This window comes from Hydra vulgaris, chromosome 02 (assembly GCF_038396675.1).
Source record: "Hydra vulgaris chromosome 02, alternate assembly HydraT2T_AEP".
Classification (NCBI taxonomy): Eukaryota; Metazoa; Cnidaria; class Hydrozoa; order Anthoathecata; family Hydridae; genus Hydra; species Hydra vulgaris.
In genome coordinates this window covers 28,761,981-28,782,500 of record NC_088921.1, presented here as the reverse complement: position 1 = coordinate 28,782,500, position 20,520 = coordinate 28,761,981, and positions in this window count along the sequence as shown.

Below are 20,520 nucleotides of genomic sequence, written 5' to 3'. Positions count from 1 at the left end.
TTGCACCAACTTGCAGTTGAAACTAAAGAATTTTGCACCACAGCACTTCAGAGAAACACTTTCCAAAGAGGAGACTACAATTATCTATGCCAGCAACTGGCTTACTTCCTGGGCGCAGGTATATCTAATTTCTTCTTTAAGCAGCCGGGAGCTCACCATGAGGCCATGTTTATGAGTGACTGTCTTTACCTTTTTATTCTGCAGATGACACAGAACTATCATCCGAATGATTCAAAAACAGTAGAGCCTGCTACTATCAAGAACATAAATACTGCTACAAATTATATTGTGTTTTTCCATGTTCTATTCTTTCTGAAGAGTCCTTTGGCAACTCAAGCTCCTTCAATTGACCGAAGAGCTTTTAAGATAGCTTACCAGCTCCAAATGTTAGATGATTACAAAGCCTATGCAGAGATTAGCAAAGTTCTCAACAAAAGCCTTCTACGGTACACTTGGTATCGAGCTCCCCAGCTTGTAGTTTTGTCACTTGCTGACAGGGATCTTGATACCGAAGTTAAGAACAACATCCGTAACAAATTGTTGTCTTTTGCCATTCCAGAAAAAAAATATATGGTGCTTGAGAACCTGGAATCCAGCCACTCATTGTTCCAATGTCATCTCTTGATAATTTTGTCACTGAGCAAAGTTATCTTCTCTTTTTTTCTCCTAGAAATCACTAAGGAAGAGCTTTTCCTGTGGAGAGAGAAAGGTATAGCTGCTTGCGAAAGTAAGAGAGCCCCTAGGTCATTTGTCAAGTTTTCTGCTTGTGCACATCAGCTTGCAGTGGTAAATGATAGAACAGAACGTCACATAAAGCTGATCCAAGACTTTATTGGAAGGACACAAAACGAGGATAGACTTCAGGATACTTTTCAGGTAATTACATATCATTATTATACAGACCTGTAGTGGGTAAATTGTTAGGGGGAGGGGTCATTTTTGAAAAATTAGACAATTTAGAATAGCAAACACATATCATGCTCATTTTTAATAACAAAAAAAAAGATCTCAATTGCATTTAAAAATTTATACCTAACAACCACTTACCCCACCCAATGTACGCGCATGCTACACAATAATGTCTGCAAAATTTGAAAGTATTTCCATATCATTTTATTTAATAAAGTAAACTATTAATTTCAAATACTAGAAATTTTATTGCTTGGATTATTTAATTATTTTACAAAATAACCTGCTTTTTTAATTTTATTTATTATTTTCTAGGTTGTCCACAAAAACAGACAACAAGTATCCAAGAAAGTTACAAAGAAGGACCTGCAGAACATTTAACAAGTATTACAACTGTAATCACGTTTTTGTTATTTTTAAACTCATTTTAGAATTATTATCTGAAATAAAATTGTCACACAAAATCTGTATCTTCCTTATTCTATTAGATATGTTTTAAATCGAAACCAGTGTTTTGTGAGTGTTTTAAAACTAAAACTATCTATATTCGGAACTTTAAAATATAAAATTCAAGAAAAATTATAATATATAGAAATTTTCAAAAACCACCTTCTTTACCTTAGAGTTGATTCGAGAGGCTGAAACTTTTAATATAAGTTACTAATACATAATGATAACGATTGAACTATATATATATATATATATATATATATATATATATATATATATATATATATATATATATAATATATATATATATATATATATATATATATATATATATATATCACAAACATATTTTGAAGATAAAATGAATTTATTAAATACCTGAAATGTTCCCTTAAAGAGTTTTCTGAGGTATACATGAAAACTGAGGTTCTAAACAAAATAAGCATTTTTAAATGGCATTGTAAATAAAATTGTTTTTTCTTGCTCATTCAGTTTTACTAGAATGTGTGACTTTTGTAAGTTTTCAAAAAGAAATAGAAAACATATTTTTCTCAAAATGCGTTTTTTTATTTTCACTTTTTTAAAATGCCGTGTTACTTGTCTTTTTATATACTGCTAAAAACAAATAGTAGTGTAAACATACCTCCAGAGAAAGAAGCACTGATGTTTAAAATGTTGCAGACTTCTTGATTTTCTGAGTAACACAAACACACCTCACACTGATAAAAATGAAAATTATGAAAACCTATAAATGTTCAACACCTTTACAAAATAGACAAAGCTATAGAAGTCACAGAAAGATTCACAATACTTTAATTGATCAAAGGTACACATAAACTGTGTAGTTTGGGCTTCTTGAGCTACTTGAGCCTCTTTGCTCAATTCTCATAAACTGAGAATTTAGCAAAAGGTTTTGCCATGTTGATAGCTAAACATTCCATAATTCTAACAGATAAAATACGGTTTTTCTATGGGTGAGATATGATGATAAAAAACAAATTCTACTAATAAAAGACATTACTTTGAGGCTTTTTAGATGGAGGGGATGCTGCAGTACTTTGCGTTTCTAGGTATTCAGAATCTAAATTGAAAAAAGTTAAGTATTGTATTAAACTATTGTTACTAGAAAAAGAACCAAATAATACAACCAAGTATTTCATTTAATTATGAAAGAGTTAACCAATAGTTTCTTTAATTATTCAAACAAAAAAGGTTAACATACTCACTTTTTTTTTAAGCGCTGTCTTTTTTGGCCTTCGACGGGTCTGTCACAAAGTCTTTACCTTCTGAGCAACAAACTTGAATCACGCCTTTTTCTTCTAACAAAACTCCATCCTCATTTTTCCGTCTATAATGAGTATAACTAAAATCATCATTCATTCTACACCGTATATTGTACAGTAAATTTTTAACATGAAAAAATGTTGATACCAAACTTCATACCAAGATAAAAAATCTAGCTGAAACAACAAACAATTATTGACACAACTCTTTAAGATGCAAAAAAAAAAAAAAAATTATTCTTGTACTATTGGACAATTTTTAAAAGCATCAAATTTTAGATGCACGGACAATAAAGACTGGTACAATAAGAACCATTTGGATACATAAGGAAAATAGAATTACTGCTAGAAAAATCTATTACAATTAATTAAAAAAACCATTTATTTAAAACAAGCATATTAAAAATTTACGTGTTTTTATTTCATTTAGACTAGATGAATAACATGATATATAACATCCTTGCTGTACGGTAAACAAACGCATTTTCGTAGTTCATTTTAATAAAAAGTAAATTCAGCAAAATCTTGATTTTTTTCAAGGAATTTAGTTTTTTTTCAAAAAACTAAATTCCTAACAATTTAGAGTCCATTGGATTATCATATAATAGCTTTAGCCCGCTCTTCGAATAAATATTACATTAGTAAGTGTTATAAATGTTTAATAAAATCTAATAAAAACAAGGTTCCCGTCTTTATTAAAAAAGCAATTATCTCTAGTACTTGAAGCAATTTTTTCTGTACTGGTTTTTAAATTGCTTTCATAATTAATTTTTTCACGTAGGACTTATTTTACTGTTTTTGCAGTTGGATTGTTGGCATTCCTTACAACTTTTTTTAGCTTGTGCAAATATTTTTCAAACGGAAAGTAAGATATTTTCTTCAAGGAGCAATTGAAATTTTCTACGTCATCACTAATTTGCAATGAACTATGAATGTTAAACACAGTAAATGTTTTACCAAAAATTTCTATGCAAATGTTCAAAAAATACTTAAGCAATTCTTTACAGTAAGGCAAACAGCTTTTACGTAGGTAACTATCTGGATGCACCAAAATAAATATTGAAATTGACAGCGAAAGAAAGTGTTTGCAACCAGGTTCTGAAACAATTTTTTTCAAAGAAACTGGTCCAGTTTATAAAAAAAATTGTCTGAATTCAGTTGCTTTCCACCTATCAACTTCAAGCAATGATCGTTTTCTTCTAGCAAAATCACTAGGAATGTGATTTCTAAGTTCAATTAGTCTCTCAGATATTTGTGATATTTGTGCTTGTGACAACCTAGCCATATGACCTTTTCGGAAAAAATTTAAAATTCTTTTAACAACCCCAAGACATATCAAATAAATCAACCCCAAGACATACCAAGGTAGAATCCGGAAACACATCTAATGCCAGCAGCTATAAAAGGAGACTTATATTTTTGATGTTGCTTATCTAACTGGGCTAAAACTGTCATCTGTTCGTTTATAAAATTCTTGTTCTTCGTTAACGCAACTCTTCCCGCCCGGGAACCTTTGATTATGCATCTTTCACTAGAATTATACCCAGTATTATTGAGTACTTTAGTCTACTCAACGGTTTACGTTATATAAAGAACTACTTGTTTGGTTACAATCATATATTATAATAAAAATAAAGAAGATCTGATACAGAATATATATATAAGGAATATCAACTAAAACATGAGAATATGGCGAAACATGCAATGCATCGTGGGAAATAGTTTAAACCAATAATTAATTCGCATGAAGTCGAATAGGCTTCAACACTCCCGCTACTATTGATGAGTAAAAGAATATTCTTCTCGTTAACGAAGGTGACAGTTGCTATTTTTTCTTTGCCAGAATATGAAGTAGGATATAGTTTAATAATGTGTCGATTAACTAAATACGATTTACCACTTTCTTGTATGTAACGAACTTTAGCAACGCGAACAATTCCATCGTTAGAGTATATCAATTTTTTAACACGTGCTAACTTCCATAATTGTCTTTTGCGGTTATCGCTTTCAATTAATACAATGCCATTAACACTAATATCATTGCAACCATTACTTTGATTTGATTTATGGTATTCACGCAACTCTGTCAAGTATTCACTTTTGAACCTGCTTCTAAAATAGTTCAACATATTAGCTAATGTATTGTTTTGTATTTGTACATCGTGTTCTCATCACAAGCACTAAGATTTGTCTCAAACCTTAGTTTATGTCCAAAAAGTAAGTGATTGGGAGTGAGTGCTTCATCACCATGGTTGTTATACAAATACGTACACGGTCGGTTGTTTTGTGCCATTTTAATTTCGGAAAGCAATGTTCGTACTTCTTCATAAGATGATTTCGAGGTCTTTAAGGCTTTTTTTTAAACATTTTTGTCATTTGTAAAAGTTGCTCGAACATCCCTCCCCACCAAGGGGCCGAAGGTGCATTAAATTTATTACTTAACAGAAAGGTTTGCTGCAAATGATTGAGTTTCAAATGAAACGAATTGAAAATCATTGTCAGAATAAATAATTTCTGGAACACCCCGTCTTCCAATAAATCGGCGAATCATAATGCATACAACTGACAACCCATAATGCACAATTTAGATGATTAGTCAGCTACTGAGTCTAATAAAATTGAACGGCTACTGCAACACGTAAACAAAAAACTCCATGCTTTATTTAATGTACTACCATCGTAAAAATCTTTGATATACAGTGGACCAGCATAATCCAAAGCAATACACTTTAAATCAAAATTAGAGTTTAAACAACTTTCTGGTGAAGGAGGAGCAGGTGGATAAGAATAAGGTTTACCTTCTATACGTTAACAAGTTGTCCATTCTCGTATCACGCTCTTTGCTAACCGCCTAAAACACGGTATCCAATACTGGGATCTTAAAGCATTAATTGTTTCTTTCAAACCATTATGCTTGACAAGCTTTTGAAAATGTAAATTAGTAATTTAGCAAAATAACAATTATTAAAAATAAGTATAAGAAATATATTGTGGTATTGATAAATCGAAGAATCCACGACGTTACTCGAAGTAAGTACCTAAAATCACTAAAGTTATCAATATTAATAAAGTCGAGATTAACATTAAACTTAACATGTGCCACATTACATAAAACTTCTCGGGTTTCATTTGAATGATTAACATGTTCATATTATGGCCATTTGATATTAGTATCGTTTAAAAAACTCGCTCTAGATTCATTATTATTTAATTTCTTAAGCGATGATCCTCGAAATATTATATCTGCAGGGTTTCTATATGACTTTTTATAGTTCCAATAACAAAGACCATTTTCTTATTTTAGTTAATCGATTTTGTACAAACTGTTCATAGGTATTATTAGTATAAATTATTCAGTGTAAGCAAATTGTTGAATCAGTCAAATTTTATTTATTTGAAATGTTATAAATAGATATTAATTGATTGTAAAGAGATGCTAATGATTTCTCTAAAAGTAAAGCTGCAGAAAGTTCTAATCGATGTAATAATGTAATGTAACTCCCTACTCTACCGTGTTTTATTTATTTTGTCTTAAGGTACATGAAATACAATTTTTACAAAAAAATAAAAGTAAAAAGTTAAGTAAAAAAGTGAAAAGTCATTTCTGGACAAGAGAAGATTTTCCTTTAAACATTGTGGGGACACCATACATTTTATATTGACCTAACTTTGTTTTACATTGTCGAAGGACAGCAGTCTTTATACCTCTGAAGATACTGAAAAAACTAAAAAAGTCTCATCCATAACTCATTTTCACAAAAAACTGGACAATCGACCTTTGTCTTCTGAGGTGCAGATATTAAGATTTAGAGTTTATTTTAGTTTGTAGTTTTGGTTTAGTTTATAATTATTTTTAGTTTATTTTCAGTTAGTTTAAGCTTCAGTTATTTTTTTTCTTATTTTAGACATTCTTATGGAGGAAATGAGGGGAATAGGTAAAAAGTTTATAATTATATATTTATTTTTATGTAAATATTATTTTATCGATTATTCTAAGGTATATTTTTTTGTCTTTAGCGTCTGGGAGAAGCATGACTGGTAGGGCTGTGTTTTATAAATTATATATTTTGTATGGAGAAATATGTGCAATAGGTGAAAGAATTATTTAATATAAATATGTCATTTTTTGAACTGTTAGCGTTTTTCTCATATTTTTAATAAATTAACATTTTTCAAATGTTTAAAACTTTTTAATTTATTTATCTCTTATTATTTTTTTAAATATTGTTAGTATTATCTTCTGTTACCTATGAAAATGATGAGGTTATGTTTTATATTTTAATTAAATAAAATTCCAAGTATTTATAATTTTTATTATATCCTTCTACTTGTCATTCTTGAGTCGTTAGCATTTGAGAGCTTTTGTGATCTTAGATTTGTTAACATTTGAGCAGTACAGAATTATCGCTCCCAACACCCAGGGCCTCTCTCGGAGAGATCCTTCAATAAGTGGTGTGGTAATGGCGGTATGGATGAGCCCTCCTTCAAATGGAGGGCTCATCCATACCGGGATGTTGAGAAAAACACCGAAGAAAAAACAGCAACCAAAAGGTTGTATATGTATTCTATCAGCGAAGATATTTGAAACATTTTTGTCATCGGTGATATTTTTTTATTTTTATTGTTTTTAATTTTGAAATTTTTTTTTTTTAATACATTATGTTGTATATTTGATTTGTTTTGGTCTTTTTTAATTTAAATTTTATTTGTTTTTCACCAATCAAACTTAAATATAGTTAAACTGATTCATTACCCAATTATCATAATATAATGATGTTACATTCTATTGTTAAAAATATTTAATTGGTAGTTCAGTTTATTGAACTCACTGCTTTTAAAATTTACTGTAAAACAAGACAATATTTTTAGCTATATAAATGCAATTTAGTTATATCTCAATTTTATTTTTTATCTTTAATGTTTATAGTTTGGCTCATTAAAGCATTTGTTATTTTCCTTTTTAATTTAAAATATTTTAAATCTATTGTAATGTCTTTTAAATTAAACTACAGTTTATTAAAAGCCAACATGAAATAACGTCATTAAACAACACCGACAAGCCGCATCACGACATCAAATGAAGTATTTTACCAGGTTACTAAAATACAGGTAATTTGTTTTCCAGTTTTTTTTGTATTATTTCTTCTTTGTCTACTTATCTGTAACAATTTTTATTTTAGGTTTCTCATACGACGCATTAATGCAACATAAAAGATCAAAGTTTACATATTTTTTTCAATTTGTTGTACACATGTGTGATTGTAAACTATATTTTTTTTTGTTTAAAACGTATTTGTACTCAATTGCTTAGTTATTTATAATAAACTTGGTTATTTTTAATAAATCTATTTAGTTGAGTGCGTGTAACGTTTTTAAGACAATTTTCTTTTTTTTAAAAATTCAATCAAGGGGATACCAAAAAACTAATAACTCCTGCATAATATAAGTTTCCTTCATAATAACCTTAATAATAAAATAAAGTTCAGGTAATAAAAATGTGACAAGAATTTAGTTTTAGTTTTTCGTCAACTTAAAGCATGATGTTATTATTTTTTGGTCAGTAACTAAAAACGCATTGTGCTGAACTTAGGAATGCTGAGGAATATGGTTCAGGCTTACACTGATATGACCAATGTCAGTTGTAAATTACTCAAATAATGTTAAATAGTTAGTAAATTTATTTACCTCTCCATACTTTTCATGTTACTTTTACAGACGGATCAATTTTCTCAAGCTGATGGCATTTTTCTATAAGGGTATTAGCTAAGGTTTCGCAACTTTAAATTGTGAAAAACAGCCACTTTAAACTAATTATGTAACAGACTGACCATAAACCGGGTTTTGGTCGGTCTGTTACAAAATTAGTTACGGGTTGTTCTCTGCTAGTAAATGAATAAATGTGCAAAAGTTTTTACTTTGACAGGCTTAGTTATAATATTGTTTTTAATTATTTTTGTTCGATTTTAAAAAATTAAAGAATAAATAAGTTTATAGCGTTATGATTAGATGACTTATTATTGTTTAATTAATTTCAGCGGTGCGTTTTACAACAACAAATTTTCAAAATTTTATGCTGTTCTTGAATATATTGAGACTCAAGAATAACATACATCACTTAATATCATGTGGATGATTGATAGACTCAACTGGGATATTAAAAATTTAATTAAAAATTAAACTGTATTAATTATTTACTATCCACCAAAAAAAGCAGCAAACAAAGTGTTAAGTTCCAAATTAAATATGCAGTATTCCAGAAGAACACAGGCTTTTATGCAAAGTACGAATTCTGGGAACTCTAAGTAAGTATTCTTAAATTTTTAGAGATTCTTAGTGTTCCTCTGTTAATAGGAAGTGTAAAGATCCTTCAGGGACTAACAATTAGACATTTACAAAATGCTGTGGTACTGGCGGAAAGGAGATCACAACCATAAAATACCGTAGTTCTTAATCCAGTTCCGGGTGAAAACTTGCAGAGTCTGGGTTTACTTTTGAGCAGGTGGTATTTTTTTCTTATTAAAGTGGCGAAAAAACCTTTCAAAAATAAGGCATCCTCGTAAAAATCAGCAGGACATGAGTTTGTAGCCCCCATAATATAGGACCGGTTTAAACTTTCCCTCCTTGGTTTTTCAATAACAAAAACTTTTACACAAAAAAACCTGTAAAAAAAAACTAGCAATTAAGCCAGCTATGTCTTTAAAATAGTCTACCATTTCTTAGTCTCCAATTGGTATATGCGCCTTCTTACTACGATTTCATGTCTTTATCTGAACTCGAGACTTTATTTTTTACATAACTGTTGTACAAGATCCTGTCAAAGTTATTGGAGAATATAAGTAAATTTTTCTAGTTTATATAAATTACTTCTAACTTACTTTACAAGTCATATTAAATGTAAGCTTATGTAATTTAAGTTTTATTATAAATAGTTTGTTTTTTTATGAAGATTTATTATTAATTATAAAATTAGAAATTCCGACTTAAAAGATATTTTATTTGTAAGTTTAATTTACATTAAATGGCAAATTACATTTATATAATTTACTTTCATATGCAAGTTTTTTTTGATAAGTTTTTTATTTTAATTTGTTACTTTTATAGTAAATGTAAACTACAGTTTAAGGAACTTTTATATTATTTAATGTTATATTCAAAATTAAATAACTGTTAAATGTAAAAATAAACAGCTTTTTCATGTGACTTCTTTTACAAAACTTTTGAAAGTAAAAAAGCATACATTTATAAAGTAAAAGTCGTTTCAAAAAAAGGAATTACTAATACTGAAATGTAAATTTACATCAAGCGTTATGACTTACATATATAATTTACTTTTTGATAAAAATCAACTTACTCGTGTAAGTAAAAAATAGTTAAAGAGCCATACCTAGTTTAAGTTTTAAATGTTTTGAAAATAAAAACATGTTTATATATCACGTTGTTAGGTTCCTTGGAATTTGAAATGAACGTCCTATGTTTTATACACAAACCAATTTACAAAAACCTTTCTAATTTCTGAAAAAGACTTTTGATTGCAGATGAAATGTGTGTAAACAAAGGCCTCAAGCTGCAAACTTAGTCAAAATAACGTAAGAATCGTTGTTGCCATGGTTTTTATTCTACTTACTTTATTGTCATTAAATCTTATCATAAAACTTTGTTTTGAATTATTTGTCTGTGTACTTTTTTATGCTTGCTTTTAAACATTATTACTTCTTTCCTTTCTCTTGTTTTACCTAAATTCTTCCTAGAATTGACTTTTGGTCCATGTTAGTAGATAATGATGCTTTCTATAGAGCTGAGTCTGCTTTCTGCAGACAGTTTTAAATTTTGTTTTCAATATAAGCATACACAATTTAGAAAAGTAGAACTTTCCTGGAAATTACGTTACTCAAATTTCAAAAAACGCTGGATCCATCCAATCAGAACTACATATTTTGTTTTCCGAAAAGTATGAAAATTAAGAATTCACTCTCATGTTTTTACTAATTTTGTGGTACAAAGTGTAATAATTTTGAATAAAATCAATTAAAACATGTATAATTACAGTAATTACAAAAAAAGCTTTACCAATCAAAGTCAGGAAACTCTAGACAAGCAAACTTTTGACATTTTGCAAGTGGATAAAAATCAGATAAAGAATAAAGACATGAGATAAAAAATAAAGGCATTTTACCATTAAACATGTTTTGACATTAAAGCCTCAAAAGAGTAACATACCCAGACAGTAAGGATATAATGGTCCCGCACTAGTCCTGTATAGGCTGCCGCGCTGGACCGGCTATGGCTGCCGACGTTGGTGAAGCTCCGTTTTGCTCTAAGGATTTTTCATGGACCAGCCGTGGCTAACCAGTGATGGCAAAACCGCGGCTAGCCAGTGCAGGATAAGAAGTGGCATAACAACGATTAGCCAGTTTTACATTGTACCATCGTGATATTGTCTTTGTTAACTAACTGGGTCGCGCATGGGATTGTCATGGATTTTTTTCGGGGAATCCTATTTGAAGTCCCTATATTTTCCTTTATATTTAGACTTCTTAATTATTTTAAGTTATCTTTAGCAGAGTTGACTGTAATTTTTTGGTTAAAAATTTGCGTATTTTTCATTAGTTTAAGGACAATAAAATGTATTAAACAAATGATTATTGACATTTTTAATTATTATGAATGAATTTAAAAAACATGCTTAAATTTCAAAATTATTATACAAAGATTTGATTCATAGCCATTCGACAATGGTGCTTTTTTGCGATTCATGTCCAATCGTCTAGATGATTCCGTTATAAATTTCTGCTTCAATTTGTAACGTTACTTTCTTCTTCAGTGCTTGCATCCGTTTTAACTTTAATAAAATAAAAATAAACATAAGCACAACTTAATAATTAATTACATATATACTTATTCAACATAGTAGCAACATATATACAAAATGGTCACAACATAAACAACATGGCTATCATGTTACAATAACAATTATTTTTCATATTGATGAAAAAGTTTAATCCATTAACATCAAACCATTGTTACTCGTTAACGCAACTCTTCCGCCCCGGGAACCTTCATATGCATCTTTCACTGGATTACCCAGTATTCTCAAGTTGTCGTTGTTGCTCAACCATTTATCATTATAAAGAACTATTATATTAATTCTAAATAATATATATAATAAAATAAAGATGATACAAAATATATATATATAAGGAATATCAACTAAAACATGAGAATATGGCGAAACATGCCAATGCATAGTGGGAAATAGTTTAAACCAATAATTAATTCGCATGAAGTCGAATAGGCTTCAACACTCCCGCTACTATTGATGAGTAAAAGAATATTCTTCTCGTTAACGAAGGTGACAGTTGCTATTTTTTCTTTGCCAGAATATGAAGTAGGATATAGTTTAATAATGTGTCGATTAACTAAATACGATTTACCACTTTCTTGTATGTAACGAACTTTAGCAACGCGAACAATTCCATCGTTAGAGTATATCAATTTTTTAACACGTGCTAACTTCCATAATTGTCTTTTGCGGTTATCGCTTTCAATTAATACAATGCCATTAACACTAATATCATTGCAACCATTACTTTGATTTGATTTATGGTATTCACGCAACTCTGTCAAGTATTCACTTTTGAACCTGCTTCTAAAATAGTTCAACATATTAGCTAATGTATTGTTTTGTATTTGTACATACGTGTATCATCACAAGCACTAAGATTTGCTTCAAACCTTAGTTTATGTCCAAAAAGTAAGTGATTGGGAGTGAGTGCTTCATCACCATGGTTGTTATACAAATACGTACACAGGTCGGTTGTTTTGTGCCATTTTAATTTCAAAGCAATGTTGAGTACTTCTTCATAAGATGATTTCGAGGTCTTTAAGGCTTTTTTTAAACATTTTTGTCATTTGTAAAAGTTGCTCGAACATCCCTCCCCACCAAGGGGCCGAAGGTGCATTAAATTTATTACTTAACAGAAAGGTTTGCTGCAAATGATTGAGTTTCAAATGAAACGAATTGAAGTGACTCTAGAATAAATAATTTCTGGAACACCCCGTATTCCGATAAATAGGCGAATCATAATGCATACAACTGACAACCCATAATGCACAATTTAGATGATTAGTCAGCTACTGAGTCTAATAAATTGAACGGCTACTGCAACACGTAAACAAAAAACTCCATGCTTTATTTAATGTACTACCATCGTAAAAATCTTTGATATACAGTGGACCAGCATAATCCAAAGCAATACACTTTAAATCAAAATTAGAGTTTAAACAACTTTCTGGTGAAGGAGGAGCAGGTGGATAAGAATAAGGTTTACCTTCTATACGTTAACAAGTTGTCCATTCTCGTATCACGCTCTTTGCTAACCGCCTAAAACACGGTATCCAATACTGGGATCTTAAAGCATTAATTGTTTCTTTTCAAACCATTATGCTTGACAAGCTTTTGAAAATGTAAATTCATAATTTAGCAAAATAACAATTATTAAAAATAAGTATAAGAAATATATTGTGGTATTGATAAATAAAAATGCACGACGTTACTCGAAGTAAGAACCTAAAATCACTAAAGTTATCAATATTAATAAAGTCGAGATTAACATTAAACTTAACATGTGCCACATTTCATAAAACTACTCGGTTTTTAATTTTGAATGATTAACATGTTCATATTATGGCCATTTGATATTAGTATCGTTTAAAAAACTCGCTCTAGATTCATTATACTTAATTTCTTAAGCGATGATCCTCGAAATATTATATCTGCAGGGTTTCTATATGACTTTTTATAGTTCCAATAACAAAGACCATTTTCTTATTTTAGTTAATCAATTATACAAACTGTTCATAGGTATTATTAGTATAATTATTCAGTGTAAGCAAATTGTTGAATCAGTCAAATTTTATTTATTTAAATGTTATAAATAGATATTAATTGATTGTAAAGAGATGCTAATGATTTCTCTAAAAGTAAAGCTGCAGAAAGTTCTAATCGATGTAATAATGTAATGTAACTCCCTACTCTACCGTGTTTTATTTATTTTGTCTTAAGGTACATGAAATACAATTTTTACAAAAAAATAAAAGTAAAAAGTTAAGTAAAAAAGTGAAAAGTCATTTCTGGACAAGAGAAGATTTTTCCTTTAAACATTGTGGGGACACCAGACATTTTATATTGACCTAACTTTGTTTTACATTGTCGAAGGACAGCAGTCTATACCTCTGAAGATACTGAAAAAACTAAAAAAGTATCAACCATAACTCATTTTCACAAAAAACTGGACAATCGACCGTTCTCGTCAGAGGTGCAGATATTAAGATGTAGAGTTTATTTTAGTGTGTAGTGGTGGTTTAGTTTATAATTATTTTTAGTTTATTTTCAGTTAGTTTAAGCTTCAGTTATTTTTTTTCTTATTTTAAGTACCTCTTATGGAGGAAATGAGGGGAATAGGTAAAAAGTTTATAATTATATATTTATTTTTATGTAAATATTATTTTATCGATTATTCTAAGGTATATTTTTTTGTCTTTAGCGTCTGGGAGAAGCATGACTGGTAGGGCTGTGTTTTATAAATTATATATTTTGTATGGAGAAATATGTGCAATAGGTGAAAGAATTATTTAATATAAATATGTCATTTTTTGAACTGTTAGCGTTTTTCTCATATTTTTAATAAATTAACATTTTTCAAATGTTTAAAACTTTTTAATTTATTTATCTCTTATTATTTTTTTAAATATTGTTAGTATTATCTTCTGTTACCTATGAAAATGATGAGGTTATGTTTTATATTTTAATTAAATAAAATTCCAAGTATTTATAATTTTTATTATATCCTTCTACTTGTCATTCTTGAGTCGTTAGCATTTGAGAGCTTTTGTGATCTTAGATTTGTTAACATTTGAGCAGTACAGAAATTATCGCTCCCAACACCCAGGGCCTCTCTCGGAGAGATCCTTCAATAAGTGGTGTGGTAATGGCCGTCAGTCAGCCCTCCTTCAAATGGAGGGCTCATCCATACCGGGATGTTGAGAAAAACACCGAAGAAAAAACAGCAACCAAAAGGTTGTATATGTATTCTATCAGCGAAGATATTTGAAACATTTTTGTCATCGGTGATATTTTTTTATTTTTATTGTTTTTAATTTTGAAATTTTTTTTTTTAATACATTATGTTGTATATTTGATTTGTTTTGGTCTTTTTTAATTTAAATTTTATTTGTTTTTCACCAATCAAACTTAAATATAGTTAAACTGATTCATTACCCAATTATCATAATATAATGATGTTACATTCTATTGTTAAAAATATTTAATTGGTAGTTCAGTTTATTGAACTCACTGCTTTTAAAATTTACTGTAAAACAAGACAATATTTTTCAGCTATATAAATGCAATTTAGTTATATCTCAATTTTATTTTTTATCTTTAATGTTTATAGTTTGGCTCATTAAAGCATTTGTTATTTTCCTTTTTAATTTAAAATATTTTATATCTATTGTAATGTCTTTTAAATTAAACTACAGTTTATTAAAAGCCAACATGAAATAACGTCATTAAACAACACCGACAAGCCGCATCACGACATCAAATGAAGTATTTTACCAGGTTACTAAAATACAGGTAATTTGTTTTCCAGTTTTTTTTGTATTATTTCTTCTTTGTCTACTTATCTGTAACAATTTTTATTTTAGGTTTCTCATACGACGCATTAATGCAACATAAAAGATCAAAGTTTACATATTTTTTTCAATTTGTTGTACACATGTGTGATTGTAAACTATATTTTTTTTTTGTTTAAAACGTATTTGTACTCAATTGCTTAGTTATTTATAATAAACTTGGTTATTTTTAATAAATCTATTTAGTTGAGTGCGTGTAACGTTTTTAAGACAATTTTCTTTTTTTTAAAAATTCAATCAAGGGGATACCAAAAAACTAATAACTCCTGCATAATATAAGTTTCCTTCATAATAATCTTAATAATAAAATAAAGTTCAGGTAATAAAAATGTGACAAGAATTTAGTTTTAGTTTTTCGTCAATTTAAAGCATGATGTTATTATTTTTTGGTCAGTAACTAAAAACGCATTGTGTTGAACTTTGGAATGCTGAGGAATATGGTTCAGCCTTACACTGATATGACCAATGTCAGTTGTAAATTACTCAAATAATGTTAAATAGTTAGTAAATTTATTTACCTCTCCATACTTTTCATGTTACTTTTACAGACGGATCAATTTTCTCAAGCTGATGGCATTTTTCTATAAGGGTATTAGCTAAGGTTTCGCAACTTTAAATTGTGAAAAACAGCCACTTTAAACTAATTATGTAACAGACTGACCATAAACCGGGTTTTGGTCGGTCTGTTACAAAATTAGTTACGGGTTGTTCTCTGCTAGTAAATGAATAAATGTGCAAAAGTTTTTACTTTGACAGGCTTAGTTATAATATTGTTTTTAATTATTTTTGTTCGATTTTAAAAAATTAAAGAATAAATAAGTTTATAGCGTTATGATTAGATGACTTATTATTGTTTAATTAATTACAGCGGTGCGTTTTACAACAACAAATTTTCAAAATTTTATGCTGTTCTTGAATATATTGAGACTCAAGAATAACATACATCACTTAATATCATGTGGATGATTGATAGACTCAACTGGGATATTAAAAATTTAATTAAAAATTAAACTGTACTAATTATTTACTATCCACCAAAAAAAGCAGCAAACAAAGTGTTAAGTTCCAAATTAAATATGCAGTATTCCAGAAGAACACAGGCTTTTATGCAAAGTACGAATTCTGGGAACTCTAAGTAAGTATTCTTAAATTTTTAGAGATTCTTAGTGTTCCTCTGTTAATAGGAAGTGTAAAGATCCTTCAGGGACTAACAATTAGACATTTACAAAATGCTGTGGTACTGGCGGAAAGGAGATCACAACCATAAAATACCGTAGTTCTTAATCCAGTTCCGGGTGAAAACTTGCAAGTTCTGCATACTTTTGAGCAGGTGGTATTTTTTTCTTATTAAAGTGGCGAAAAAACCTTTCAAAAATAAGGCATCCTCGTAAAAATCAGCAGGACATGAGTTTGTAGCCCCCATAATATAGGACCGGTTTAAACTTTCCCTCCTTGGTTTTTCAATAACAAAAACTTTTACACAAAAAAACCTGTAAAAAAAAACTAGCAATTAAGCCAGCTATGTCTTTAAAATAGTCTACCATTTCTTAGTCTCCAATTGGTATATGCGCCTTCTTACTACGATTTCATGTCTTTATCTGAACTCGAGACTTTATTTTTTACATAACTGTTGTACAAGATCCTGTCAAAGTTATTGGAGAATATAAGTAAATTTTTCTAGTTTATATAAATTACTTCTAACTTACTTTACAAGTCATATTAAATGTAAGCTTATGTAATTTAAGTTTTATTATAAATAGTTTGTTTTTTTATGAAGATTTATTATTAATTATAAAATTAGAAATTCCGACTTAAAAGATATTTTATTTGTAAGTTTAATTTACATTAAATGGCAAATTACATTTATATAATTTACTTTCATATGCAAGTTTTTTTTGATAAGTTTTTTATTTTAATTTGTTACTTTTATAGTAAATGTAAACTACAGTTTAAGGAACTTTTATATTATTTAATGTTATATTCAAAATTAAATAACTGTTAAATGTAAAAATAAACAGCTTTTTCATGTGACTTCTTTTACAAAACTTTTGAAAGTAAAAAAGCATACATTTATAAAGTAAAAGTCGTTTCAAAAAAAGGAATTACTAATACTGAAATGTAAATTTACATCAAGCGTTATGACTTACATATATAATTTACTTTTTGATAAAAATCAACTTACTCGTGTAAGTAAAAAATAGTTAAAGAGCCATACCTAGTTTAAGTTTTAAATGTTTTGAAAATAAAAACATGTTTATATATCACGTTGTTAGGTTCCTTGGAATTTGAAATGAACGTCCTATGTTTTATACACAAACCAATTTACAAAAACCTTTCTAATTTCTGAAAAAGACTTTTGATTGCAGATGAAATGTGTGTAAACAAAGGCCTCAAGCTGCAAACTTAGTCAAAATAACGTAAGAATCGTTGTTGCCATGGCTTTTATTCTACTTACTTTATTGTCATTAAATCTTATCATAAAACTTTGTTTTGAATTATTTGTCTGTGTACTTTTTTATGCTTGCTTTTAAACATTATTACTTCTTTCCTTTCTCTTGTTTTACCTAAATTCTTCCTAAAATTCACTTTTGGTACATGTTAGTAGATAATGATGCTTTCTATAGAGCTGAGTCTGCTTTCTGCAGACAGTTTTAAATTTTGTTTTCAATATAAGCATACACATTTTAGAAAATTAGAACTTTCCTGGAAATTACGTTACTCAAATTTCAAAAAACGCTGGATCCATCCAATCAGAACTACATATTTTGTTTTCCGAAAAGTATGAAAATTAAGAATTCACTCTCATGTTTTTACTAATTTTGTGGTACAAAGTGTAATAATTTTGAATAAAATCAATTAAAACATGTATAATTACAGTAATTACAAAAAAAGCTTTACCAATCAAAGTCAGGAAACTCTAGACAAGCAAACTTTTGACATTTTGCAAGTGGATAAAAATCAGATAAAGAATAAAGACATGAGATAAAAAATAAAGGCATTTTACCATTAAACATGTTTTGACATTAAAGCCTCAAAAGAGTAACATACCCCAACAGTAAGGATATAATGGTCCCGCACTAGTCCTGTATAGGCTGCCGCGCTGGACCGGCTATGGCTGCCGACGTTGGTGAAGCTCCGTTTTGCTCTAAGGATTTTTCATGGACCAGCCGTGGCTAACCAGTGATGGCAAAACCGCGGCTAGCCAGTGCAGGATAAGAAGTGGCATAACAACGATTAGCCAGTTTTACATTGTACCATCGTGATATTGTCTTTGTTAACTAACTGGGTCGCGCATGGGATTGTCATGGATTTTTTTCGGGGAATCCTATTTGAAGTCCCTATATTTTCCTTTATATTTAGACTTTCTAATTATTTTAAGTTATCTTTAGCAAGTTGGTCAATTTTTTGGTTAAAAATTTACATATTTTCATTAGTTAAGGACAATAAAATGTATTAAACAAATGATTATTGACATTTTTAATTATTATGAATGAATTTAAAAAACATGCTTAAATTTTAAAATATATATTTACGCGACAAATAGCAATTATTATACAAAGATTTGATTCATAGCCAGTCGACAATGGTGCTTTTTTGCGATTCATGTCCAATCGTCTAGATGATTCCGTTATAAATTTCAGCTTCAATTTGTAACGTTACGTTCTTCTTCAGTGCGTGCATCCGTTTTAACTTTAATAAAATAAAAATAAACATAAGCACAACTTAATAATTAATTACATATATACTTATTCAACATAGTAGCAACATATATACAAAATGGTCACAACATAAACAACATGGCTATCATGTTACAATAACAATTATTTTTCATATTGACAAAAGTTTAATCCATTAACATCAAACCATGGTTTCATAGACTTGAGTTAAGGATCTTTTTATTATTTTGTGAACTAAAATGTAATGAAAATTGCAATGAAAATTTACAATTACAAAAAAATGCAGGATACTTACAAATATATTTATCAAAACATGTGTTACTTGGATTATAATGGACCAAAACTCCATTAACAATTTCATGTCTTGAGATTTGACATTTTATGATTAAATATTTAATTTACTTTACAGCAGGTTTTAAATAAAGTATATAACACGCTGTGACAAATTAATTTAGCATTTTATTATAAATATATGACTTTAAAATGTTGCTATTCTATGATTACAACTTAAAGGATCTTAAACAATTTTAAAAAGATCCACAGTATCATTATACCATTAAAATATTTAAGATTAAACATATAATATTTAGCATTAACATATATTTAAAATATTTAAATTGAAATCCTAATATAATTTTCTTCATTATTGATAATATATAGATGAAATCTGTTTATCTAACTACATAACAAACTTGTCAGCAAGGGAACAGAAAAAGATTTCAATTTACTACCTGTATCTGGTAGGTATAAGGTGTTAGGGAGCACTAAAAATGTTAGGAGACTTATAAACTATATTTATAAAAAATTCATCAAATTTAAATAAACAAGACAATTTTAACATAAATTTAAATTTAAATTGCAAATTTAAACATATACATGATTTCATGTATGTGTAAGTATATATACTAATATGTTTGCATATTTATATGTGAGTAAATAATTATACATGTATTTATGGGTGAATATTTACAGATGTATCATTAAACAACTATTCTTCATTTAAAATATACTGAGGCAGTTCTTGATGACAAGATCTTATGATCTTCTGTGAGTATCTGCTTACTTATTGTAAAGTTAACAAAGTTTATAATTCTTATTGTATGTATTTTATGTACTTTATTCATTCTTTTATTGTAAAACTTGCTTTAAATAAATAGAAAGAAAAAAAATTAATTGCCTCTCAACCTTCCTAAATATTTTTAAACACAAAAACTATTTTATAAAAGACAGTAACTCTAGTCATTAGTAATAGTAAAATTAAGGGGAAAAAATTTTTCTTTTACTTAGACACTGAAAACAGAAATAGTAATAACTTATTTGATTAAGTGTAAACTTACCAGACTTAGATGAACCATTCAACTTGAGATTTGGCATTTTGTTTTAACATTACGTTTATTGCCATAGCTTCATTAATATTCACTACTTTTATGTGGTGGCGCATTATTCATCACAAACAAACTCTAAAAACAAAACATCAATACTATTAAATCCAATAATTGAACTTATTT